This window comes from Coffea arabica, chromosome 8c, assembly GCF_036785885.1.
Source record: "Coffea arabica cultivar ET-39 chromosome 8c, Coffea Arabica ET-39 HiFi, whole genome shotgun sequence".
In the NCBI taxonomy this organism is placed as follows: Eukaryota; Viridiplantae; Streptophyta; class Magnoliopsida; order Gentianales; family Rubiaceae; genus Coffea; species Coffea arabica.
The window spans coordinates 9,716,193-9,728,583 of NC_092325.1; positions in this window are offsets into that span (position 1 = coordinate 9,716,193).

Genomic DNA, 12,391 nt, shown 5'->3' on the forward strand with positions numbered 1-12,391 from the left:
ACTGCATCGGACGTCCGACAATCATTGAGTATCTTCGGACGTGAAAAACCAGCCTACCGGACGTCCGAAAGAATTGAAGAAAATTTCCTAGTTTTACATCATACCTTCGGACGCAAAAAATCAACCTACCGGATGTCCGAAAGAATTGAAGAAAATTTCTCAAACTCACTGCCTGCTGTCGGACGCATAAAACAGGGCTATCGGACGTCCGACACTACCAATGGCTAGTTGACTGTTCAGCTACTTTCTATCCGTTGCAAGCATTAATGAGGCACTTTCTTGGTCCTATATAAATAGTTGTTGGTCAAACACTTCAAACAACTTTGACACACTGAAGATACAAAAGATCTAGAGAGATTTTAGTGAGAAAATACTCCAAAGAGAAGATTTGTAGTCTTAGTGGTGTGAGGTTCTTTGTAAGCTTTTCATTTGTGAGTGAATATTTCATGAGTGTAGCTCTGTGAGGGTTGTCCTGAGGGATAGTAAAACGTTCTGGCTTGACCGAGTGGAGTTCGGGGCAAGGAGGAGGTGAACCTTCCTTTGTACACAAGAGTGATTGTAATTCATCAACTTGAAGTAGCTTGTCTGAATTTATCTACAAGCTCAAGAGGAGTTGGGTAGTTAATTGGTTTGCAATTCTTTCCTTTTTATTTACTTATTGTTACGTTTATGATCTTTAAATTGTTTATCTCTTCTACTCACAAGCACTTGTGCTTTCTCATCAACTGCTCCATTGTGTGGTCGCCTAAAAAAGATGGTTGTTTTCGGGCCTTACAACATGACCTGAAATCGAATGCAGAGAAAATCTCATCGACTAAAATCCAATGGTTAAACCTCGTAATCTAGCAGCCAATCGTGAGGTCTTGGTCGGAAAAACTTGGTAAACCTTGGAACCTGAGGCTTGATCTTTTGAGATCTTACTTGGCATACTTGTATAGTATCGCCTTTACATGCCTGTTGGTTACAAATCCGAGAGGGTGAAATGATGGATGGAGGGAAGTGAGTGGAGATCTACGGATTGGAAACACCGACCCGATTAACGAAGAGTCATCGCGAGAAGGTATACAAATGATCCTGGCAATGCAAGTGGAACTTAGCTCCTGCGAGCTACCATATCCTTGAATTGTTTCTGTTTACATTTCATTGGAATTGATGATTACTTGTACTTTATCATTTGACCTATTAATTGAGTTTGTTACTTGGATTATGTGCTTGCATGTGTGTTCTTGGCCTCACGAGCGTTTTGCTCACCCTGTAGATTTGTTTTCCTTAACAGGATTGGGCATGAAATGAGACTTGGAGAAACCTTTTGATACACTTCTGGCTTAGGGTTTCTAATATATTTTGGGCTAGACCACTTATTGGTTGTACTTTGAAAACCTAATGTATGATTTGGATATTTGATGTACCCGGATGTAGTATATTTTGGGTATTGATATAACTTTGAGAATTTAATGTAAGGGTTACATAATCGTTATATACATATATTGTTAAGTTTGGAAGTTTTTTACACTTTTTTACTTATCTAGTGTTGTTGAATCGTTTTGCTTTAAACTTGAATGGAAACTGTTTGAATCCTGGCGAGAGTTGGGCAGGCGTCCCGTGGATACCCTCTGGTTCGGATTATGAAGAAGTGGGGGCGTCACATCATACGCTTCCATACTCAAAATTTCATGTATGCATTTGGGATCTATAAGAATTTAATATACCTTTGGATTGCTAAGATCTTTATGTAGTAGAATAACTCACTAATGTAGTTACTCAATTGAAAATTTTCATGCACTAAGTGTGAAGCTTGTGTAAATGCACCAACTATTTTTTTTTCTTTTTTGCATAACCATTGATAGTTGGGATGGCTGTCGCATTTACAAATTATAATAATAGTTTTTTTTCCTTAAAGAAAAAGGAAAAAGTTAGCTAAATTACATTAAAAAGAATTAAAAACGGTAAATGCAATAAAGAAAAAAATTGCTTTCAAACAAATAAAGAGAAGAAAAAAATGGAAAAAATTGGGTAAATCACTTTAAATAAAAATTAATAAAGTTAATAGCAAAAGTGAAGATTGTGTAACTACAGATACATTGTTACTACAAATAAATACTTAAACAAAACTTATATAAAATAAACCATTGAATGCCCGAAAAGCCCCAAATCAAATCAAGATGATCCTGATAGAATTTAAACTCAAATTGGAATTAGAATATTGGATTCATATGCCATACATTCTTTTTTTTTTTGGAAATGATAGAAGTTTTTATTGATAGGTCAAAATTGTACAGTATCTAAGCAACGGCTCAAGCATCTTTGCAAAAATGTACCTTGACACTTAAGAAGAAACATGAATTCTCTCCTCATCCATTAATATGCCTACTGCATATTCACTGATTCTAATATATAAATCCATATTACTGGCATTTGTTACACAAAAAGAGCACAATTGAAACAAGTTAGCTATGCTATTGATGTCTTCCACTAGTGTCGACATTCCAATGTCTTGTGCTGCTCTTGCTTTAATCAAAGAGACTAAGTATTTGTTGCTCAAGCTAATTTTGATTTTCTACCACCGCTATTCTTTTGCCTTGACTAGTGCTAGCCTTATTGCTTCAACTTCAACTTGGATCTTCTGGCTCGAACTTCAGTCCACTAGTGCCCATTCTGCTAATGTTTGAAATCCATTTTTGGTAGCTGCTACTACAATTCCCAGCTTACTTGTAGCTGTGTTCTCTGTCGTAGCTACTTGAATCTTGATGACTTGTCATTCTAGGTCTTCACTCTCTAACCTCTTCCCTACTTCACTTGTTTCTGTTATGCTGCTATCTTTCTTTCTTTGCATTCCTCTTCAAATTTTATCCATTCATTCTTTGTCTTTTGCACTGCCCTGATCACTTCCTGATGCTTCCCATTGAATTTCATGTTGTTTCTGTCTTTGCAGATTTGCCTAATTATGTTGCATGTTTGTGCCAAGTGCTCGTTCCCTTCCTTCCTACTCTTTGCATGCATTACAGTAGCCCACCATTTCCTGAAGCAATCCGTTTGGTTTTAAGCTCCATCCCATTGGATTGGTGCTATTTGCTAGACTCTTTTTGCTTGTTCACAGTGAAACAATGCATGTTCTATGGTTTCCACCATCTCTCCACATCTTGCACAAACTGGATCTCCCTTGCCCACCCTCTTGTAGACTATCTCTCTTACTGGAAATGTATTCTTCATGCATCTCCATAGGAAGATCTTTATCTTGTGCCTTATGTTCAGCTCCCACATGGTTTTCCATATCTATGCATTGTTATCATCAAAGCTTGTACCTTTGATAATTGACTAGGTTTTTTTTTGGATGAACAAGCTCCCAATGATCTTCTATTTCTTTGACAAAATAAGTTGTACAATGAAGTCTCTAATTGTTCTCACAATTTTAGTGTTAGGAAGAACAAGAAAAGACTAACACTAAGGTCTAAAGCTAAAATCCGATAAAAACTCTCCCTAATGACTAACTCCTCTCTTGGCTAATGATTCTTACATATATAATGTTAAGAGAGTCACAAAGTGTCCAATGACAAGACATAAAGTTTCCATTCCACTCCCCTAGGGTTTCTTGAGCAAGTGCAGCCGAAATTTTGTGCTGGAATTGAGCTAGAAAGTAATGTGAAAACAGAGCAAGTTGCAGAACAAGATGCAGAAAAACAGGGCTCAATACGCGACCTTGGAATACTTGACCTCAACTCGCATATTCGAAGTCATGTTTTCTCCTTTGCTATGTTTTCTTGCTTCTTTTCTACTCCAATTCGATTCTAAGGTTTAGAACAAGATGTCTTCAGTTGAATTCATGCATTGCCCCCAGAGTAATCGTCTTGAACAACCAATTTCCTTTCCAAAGTATCGTTGAATCAAGCTTTAATGAAGTTGAAGTGTATCCGACTTGATTCGACGTTTTGTTTCTTCTCAATTCACGATAATGCGACTACAATGAAAGTGAGGAAACAAAAGCTTGTCTAGATGCATGCACGCCCTAGCCTTTGCTGGGAGCTGCCGGAACTAAGAAAATAACATATCTGAACCTAGGTTAGTGGAAGCCAGGGCATCTACCGATGAGTTCCCTTCCCGAAACATGAAAGCAAGTGAAGCCTTCAGATCTCTGAGCCTCAGTCGAATGTGTTGTAGCACTTGGCACAGCAGCCACTTGGCTAAAGCATTTGACTGCACTAGATGGACCAAGCCCTTCGCATCAGCTTCAACCAATAAATTCTGAACGTCCCGTTGCCGACAAAGCTGGAGTCCTGTCAGTAGAGACAACGCCTCCACCATCAGCACATCAACCTCTCCAAACTCTTTGATGTAAGCGAATACTAAATCCCCTACCGCGTCACGCAGTATCCCACCCCCTCATCCCCCTGAGTCGGATACACTGGCATCGTGTTTAGCTTAAGGAACTGGTCCGGAGACTTCCGCCAGCGAACTACCTGAAACTGGAGTGAGCCCCACCACTCTCGAACAACCGGAACCAATCACAATCACGATCCCCCGTGAAGTGGGTGGGGTCACAAACCTTTGCTGCCCCTAACTGAAGCACGAATTGTTCCATATGAAATATGACCTGGGATGTCAAGAACGCACCCTCTTGGAAACGGGCGCCATTTCTACCCTTCCAGATGAACCACAAGATCAGCAAGGGGAGCAAGACCCGTATATGCCCCGGAGTGACTGCCGAATGGGAGCAGAACCAACTTAGTAGGAGAGAGGATATGTTGCCGAGGTGACCTAACCTGAAGCCAAAACGAGAAGAAAAGGACGTCCAAACTTCGGTGGCCACAGGTCCATCAATAAATAGGTGAGAGACGGCCTATGATGCTTGGGCGCAACAGCTACATCTAGAAGCCAATGTCACTCCCTTTTGTTGTAGCGTACTATCAATGGGAACCCAGTTCCGCATAAGCCTCCAAGCAAAACAGGAAATTTTCAATGGAATCGCACGATCCCAGATATGTTTCTCAACGAGCGACATGTTCCTTTTTTTGCCGGAGTGTCTCCCAGGCTGAAGAAACCGAGAACTCCTCATTGGGCCCCGGTAGCCACACCATCTTCTCCTTTTGGGAAGCATCAAACGGGATGTTAACGATCTCTGCCACCATCGCCACTGGCACCCATTCTTTTAACCGGTAAATATTCCAACCACCCGAGGAATAAAACTCACCTACCAAGGCATACAGGGGGTTGCTTACACCCAAACGAGAAGTGAGAGACTGATCTGCAAACCAGATATTGAACCAAAAATCCAATAACCTTCTCCTAGACACTAGCGAATCAGCTCATCCACTCGATGTCTGACCTTTTCCAAGCGTCTCCAGGAAAATGAAGGACATTCCACTATCAGTAGCGACGGATGGAGGCCTTTGATGTACTTTGAATGCATGAAGTTAGCCCAGTAAGAATTCTTCTCTCACAACCGCCACCATAACTTACAAGAGAAAGCCTGAGACATATCGTCGAAGGAGCGAAACCCGAGACCCCCCTCTCGCAAGGGGAAGCACAACTTCTCCCAAGCACTCCAATGAAGATGCTTCGCATTACTGCTTTGATCCCAAAGAAAGGAGTTGCAAATTCTGCCTAGCGCTACCAACATGCCTTTCGGAGGGGACAACACCTGCAAGACATACATCAAAATTGAGCCGACCATGTGACGTATCAGCACTATCTTCCCCCCCATACTTAGCAGTTTTGAACTCCAGTGGAGAAGGCGTTGTCGCAGCTTAAGGAGAAGACCATCAACGACCACGCACCCCAGCCTCCCAAGCACCAGCGGAGCACCCAAATAGGTAACCGGTAGGTGCCCTTCCCTTAACTAAAAGACCGAGGAAACCAGCGCCACCTGGTCAGCCGTCACCCTAGAAGGACAGATGAACGAACTCTTGCCCTCGTTAACCTTTTGCCCAGACATAACTTGGTAAGAAGTAAGAAAATCATGGATGGCGGTGATAGCCTCCAATGAGCACCGTGTAAAAATGATTATATCATCTGCAAACGCTAGGAATGGGATTCTAGATCCTACCGAAACGTGGATGAAGTCAGCACGCTCCAAAAAAAGACGGTGAAGGCCTCTCCCCAGGAATTCTGCAGCTAGTAGGAAAAGGGCTGGGGACAGCGGGTCTCCTTGCCGCACCCCCCGAGAAGACTTGAAGAACCCCGATGACTCGTCATTGACTAACACCAAGAACCACGAGTTGGAAAAGGTACGAAATACAAGGTTGACCACCCTTTCTTGGAAGCCAAATTTGCGGAGCATAAACAGCAAGAACAGCCACTCCACGCGGTTGTAAGCTTTTTCCAAATCAAGTTTGAGAATCAGGTTCGGACAAGCGAGCTAACATTCCAAGTTGAATACCAGTTCTTGCACCAGGAGAATATTGTCGACGACGCCTCTACCTGGCACAATGCCTGCCTGCCATGGTGATATTAGAGAAGGTAGCAACCATTTCAATCTTTGCGACAGAATTTGGGAGATGATCTTCGAAGAGACATTGCAAAGGCCGATAGGTCTAAAATCCCGCCAATGGGAAGGACCATCCACTTTTGGCAGAAGAAGAAGCAGAAAGCTAGACCAACTGCGAGGCTGGGAAATGCTTCTGAAAAAAAGTCGTGTATGGCGCACAACAAATCCTCCTTAATCACCTCCCAACACGACTGGTAAAAACCCATCCCAAACCCAACTGGACCCGGAGCGCTCTCGACATTCATGCCAAACACAATTTCGCGCACCTCCTCTAGAGTGGGTAGCCCCAGCATCATTTGGTTATCCTCCTTCCCAACTTGCGGGACCACAAATGGCATGCTGAAAGGATCCCTGTGCCCGTCCGATGAAAAGAGCTTGGTGTAAAAAGTGCCAGCAAACGCCTTAATCTCCTCAGTAGCCTCTAGCCAAGTGCCGGACTCCTCTTTGACCCGCGCTATAAAATTCTTATTCCGTCTTTGCCTGACTGTGGCATGGAAAAAAGCCGTGTTGGCATCCCCCTCTTTTAACCATTTGATATTTGCTTTTTGGCTCCAATATTCACACTCAACTGACAGCTCCCGCATATATTTGGCTCGCGCTTCCTGAAAACGGAGCTTAGATGTTTCATCCCTCAAAAGGTCGTAGTCAGCCTCCCGTTGCTTGAAAACCTCCTCTACCTCCCGAACTCGTATGAAAACATTTCCAAGTATATGCATGCTCCAGGCGTTCAGTCGGTTGCGGACCCTCATCAGCTTCCTATGAAAGCCAACCATGCTTCCCCCAGACCCCTGGGTGTTCCACTCGCCTGTGACCACCTCCCGAAACTAAGAATGAGACCGCCAAACATTCAAGGACCTAAAGCCACCACCCCGTGGGCCCTGAGCCCTACACCTGATGAGCAATGGTGCATGGTCGGAGCACTCCCTTGCCAAATGAGAGACCCGGGTGGTAGGATAAGTCTCCAACCAGTGCGAGTTGATTAATGCCCTGTCTAACCTTTGCCAAACAGAACTATTTGTCCATGTAAATGGAGAACCGTCAAAATCCACCGATGACAAACCACAGTTAAAGGTAGTAAAGTTAAACTCCTCCATATTGGTAACATTCGCCGAAGAACCGCCTACTCGCTCATCAGCGGAGGCGATGACATTAAAGTCTCCCGCCACCAACCACGGCCTTGAGAGACCCGAGCTAACATGTTCCATACTTTGCCAAAGCGCCCTCCTCCCTACTCTAGTGCACTTGGCATATATCCCCGAGAAGGCGATCGAGGCACCAAACCGAAACTCAATTAATGCATGGACCATTTGTTCCGCTAAGGCAGAAAACCTTAATCGCATATCATTGAACCAAAAAAACCAGATTCTACCATCTAAGAACGACTCCAATTGATCAAAGGAAAGATAGCGTTGGACCACATCTAACTAAGCAATGTCCAACATGGGTTCTAACAGAACAAGCAAATGAACTGAGTGCTTCCTACAAAGCTTCTTCAAATATCTCAAAGAATCTCGACGGGATGTACCCATAATATTCCAAACTACGATGTTAATGGGATTGAGCATGAGAACGTAAGGAGTACTTAGCTTGGGAAGTAGACACTCATTGCTACAATGAAGATTTTGGAGGTCGCCCTGGTCTGCATTTCACTGGAGCAGCCCCCACTAGCGTTGGAGAGGCAAGTGTTACGTCCTGGGTCGCCAGCAGTGGACCATCAGCAGCCCCTACCCACCGCGTCTCCAGGCTTGCGCCGACTGCCATACCAGCTACTGCAAAGGTTGCAGTGACCCTTCTACAGACCCCTGGCTACCCAAAGAGTGCTGCCGCCAAGAGCGTTGCCGATGGTGCCTCTTGTGTCCCGGTCAAGACAGTGGCGAGGCAACCCTTTTGACATCCGAAACACGAGCAAGCAACTCCTCATCAGATAAGAAGAGACCATCGAGTGGCGCAAAGGAGTTGGCCACTAGCACTATCTCCTCCCCTTCCGAGTCCGACGAAACCACCTCCTCATGTTGCTGGTGCACCAACAGGTTCGCCAGGCCATCTGAAGCATCCCCTTCACCTTGCTGCTGAACTTCCCATCCTTCCCCCAGTGGTGCTCCACAGCCCCCGCCACAACCTCGTTGCTGCCCCAGGTTCTCCACAGCCATGAGGGGCAGTGCCACCCCATGTGATGGACACGCAATCATCTAGGACGAGGAGACCCTGCAGTCGCAGCACCATCTGGACCACCGTTCCTATTCCCGACTACTCTGGTCTGCACCATAGCCGTCGTGGCTTCCGCATCCAGAGGTTGTGTATAAGGGTGCGAGAGGTTAGGCGTTGGGGCAGAAAGGACCCCCACCTTGTCCTTGCCCTTCTCTCGCACTTTGGGAATCTAAATTGCCTGGCACTTGCGTGATGGTATTAGGCGGACTACCTGGACAATTTTGGGTAGAGGATCCCGCTTAAAACACTCTGGTTTCTCATGTCCAACTCTCGCACATCCGGAACAGAACGGCGGCCAGTTTTCAAACTCCACAAATTGCCAAAATCCCTACTCCTCATCCCCAATCCTGATCCTTTTATTCAGCATTGCTGTAACATCCACCTACACTAGCACTCTGGCTATAGATGGTCGTCTCAAGTCTGTTGTTGCCGCATCGATCCTGAGGAGGTGACCCAGCACACCTGCCAACTTTACAGGCTGCTGTTTGCGGAAGAAGGGGAGGGAAAGGTCTGGAAATGTTACCCAAACACGGGTAATCGACACTTCCTTGTTGGCCTTGAAGTCCAGCGACCACTTGGAGATGACTATGGGTGAGCCTTGGACAAACCACTTTCGCCGCACGAAAACCCTCATGTAGTCCTCTTCTAGCGTTGGCCGCAGCAAGACGTGGTTGTGGTCCAACAGTCTCACAGGGCAGTCACCCCTCAGACCTAGAGAGATGATAAACTTTTAGATCGCCTCCATTGGAGGCCTGCTATAGTCAAACAGGCTAACAAGCGCATTGCAGAAAGGTTCAGCCAGAACCAGTTTGTCCTAGCAAGACATCCTCAAAGCAGGTTCCCCACGGAAGGTGGAGATAGTCCTAGGGTTTGGCCCTTCTCTTCCACCACCATCCCGGAAGCCACTACCGCTGCAAAGCTCCTCGGTGGGGGAGAAGACCCGGATAGCCCTGAGGGGCAGACAAGATAGTCAAGCCCGGACCTACAAAACCCTAGGTGCAAACCCTAGTTCACCGCCTGTACCATGCAAACCCTAGGTAAATCACCTAAACTTCTACTTAACTGCTAATAGCACAAAATTAGTAGACTCGAAACTATAAGTGACTAGTTTGAGCTATATTTGAATGACATTTTATGTTATTTTTAGTCACTTTTGCAATGCTATAAGAAGAAAAATGATTTCTTTTGGCTATTATTAATTTAAAATACTCTTAAGTGATTAAATGATGTTTTATGTCCCTTTTTACTTGCATTTTGTCCATAAGTTTTATAGGAGTTAGAAAAAGACTTCATTTGGATGAAAAAGGAAAGTTGACAGCTTTGACATATTTTCATATTTTGGTTATAACTTGAGCTATAATGATCGGGTTGAGATTCTTGAACCATTTTGAAGATAAGAGACGGATCTGCAATTCTTGTGAGACATCAAAATCAGTTTAAAGGTTTTCTAGGTCAAAAAGCTGAACTACAGTAGTCAATTTTGTATAGTCGAAGCTGAAACAAGGCATTGAGAAGTTAAGGGTATTTCAATCATTTATTAGCCTACACAAATCCAAATGAGGTGATTCTTTATGCATTGGAAAGATAACTGAAAGCTCTACAAGTTTTATGTTTTGGTCAAGAGTTAATTCAGCTTCTATCATTGAAAAAAGTTCGGTTGAAATGGATGTAAAATTGGAATGACCTTGAAGACTTAATAGAAATTGAGAAGCAAAGCAGGAAGCAATTCGGCCGACAATCCGGTAGGATTTTGGCTAGATTTTTGGCGGGATTATGGTCAAAAATGGCTACTCTCCACTTGCACAACTTGTTTTCTCCTTCAACAATTCATAGCTATTGATAGATGTGTGACAATTTTGTAGTTATAAAAGTGATGTTTGAAGTCTCATTTCTTGACTAAATTCATCTATAAATAGCCATGGAGTTGCAAGACTCGAGAACTTGGAGAGTACAAGAAATACCACTAAATGTAGTTCTTACATTTTCTTAGTGTTAGGTTAGTATAGTATAGGATAGGTTAATTAGTTAGTCCATCCTTCTTGTTTGTTAGCTAGGCAAAGATAAAGAAGGAGATGGAGATGGAGGATATGAACTCATGTGATAAGGGTTACATTTCTTTTCAAACTCTTTATCTTTTGTATTTGATTCTATTGTTTAGTTAATATGCAAGTTTGGATTCTATGTCTATTGTGTGTTTCTAAAGTTTGTGTATTGGGTTTGATTGAACTTTCTATGATTGTTAGTATTTATTATTTGGCTATATGATGCTATTATTTTGAGCAAGTTATTTAATACTTTAGCTCTTTTAATTATGATTAACTTGGTACCATTAATTATGATTATCTAAAGGTACTTTCAATGAAAATTGAGATTTAACAATAGTTCAATAAATGCTAAACCTAAAGAATACACTCACGAGAGTAGAGGTACACTTTTGTAGTTTTAGTGATTCATAGAGGTAATTAACTTGTAACTAATTTCATAACCACGAGAGTATGTATTGATTAGTTGTAAGTATAGTTGATTCATTACGAGAGTAGATTTCACATGCATAAGGAAATTACGTCATTGCTAGCCAAGATAGTAGTACTCAATGATCCAAAAATAGCACTTATATGAGTAGTTAGGAATACCATAACCTAAAGAGCTTTTATTTGTTATTTCTTGCACAAGTTTAGCATAGTTTTATTTCTTTTAGTTCATTGATCATTTAAATAATAGAGAAACTTTAGTAATGCCGGTAATTGTCCAATCTTCCTCATGGGATCGACTCGATATATGCCCTACACTACTAATTTGACATATATACTTACAATCAAAACGGGTATAAATTGGATTTAAACCAGTACTGTGAGGACCCGAAAAATTTCTTATTTTTATTGAATATTATTGGTTTGTTTAAATATTTATTCACTTGTTTTCTCCAAATAATTTATTTCAACCATTTTAAATCCATTCATATGGAACAATGTCTTTCTTATGTTTTTAAAACGTCCCGTTAGCAAATTTAATTTTTGGAAGTTCGTTTAAGTGAGAAATAATGAGTACATGTGTTTTGAAGTGATATTCTATTCGAGAGTGTAATCATCTTGAGGAAATTAAGAATGATCAATAGTAGATTAAGAAAAGTTAATTGAGAAATTAAAAGTGAATAAGTTCTAATTAAGTGCTTACCCATCTAAATATTAAATGCCCATTCACTCCGAATATTTTATTCTAACCTTTTTAGACCTAATTACATGGAACTATAGTTTACTTATATTTTTAAAATGATTTGTTTCAAAAATTAATTTTTGGGAAGCTCGTTTAGCTAGGATAGTGAATACGCGTTTGGAGACAATAACCGATTTGAGAGTATTATGAGTTTGGAAAATTGGAGACTTGTACATTAGTTTTAAAATAGGTACTTTTATGTTTAAGTGTTCAAGTGTTAGTTAGCTATACTATCGTTATAAGAATTTCTTGAAAATTCCATTTTATCGCGCGCAAATTGGGAGTACGCGTTTTTACGCGCGTGATTTAATTGAGGGACCTTAGACCATTATTTTTAGACCATTAATAGTGAATAATAATAGTATGAATAGAAGTGCATTAGAAGTTTAGTACACAAGTGAAACAAACTCGAAAGGAATCGAGCATGAAACGCGCGCGATCGCGCGCGGGGAGAGAGTTAACTTTTAAACTAATTTGAGCCACACATTT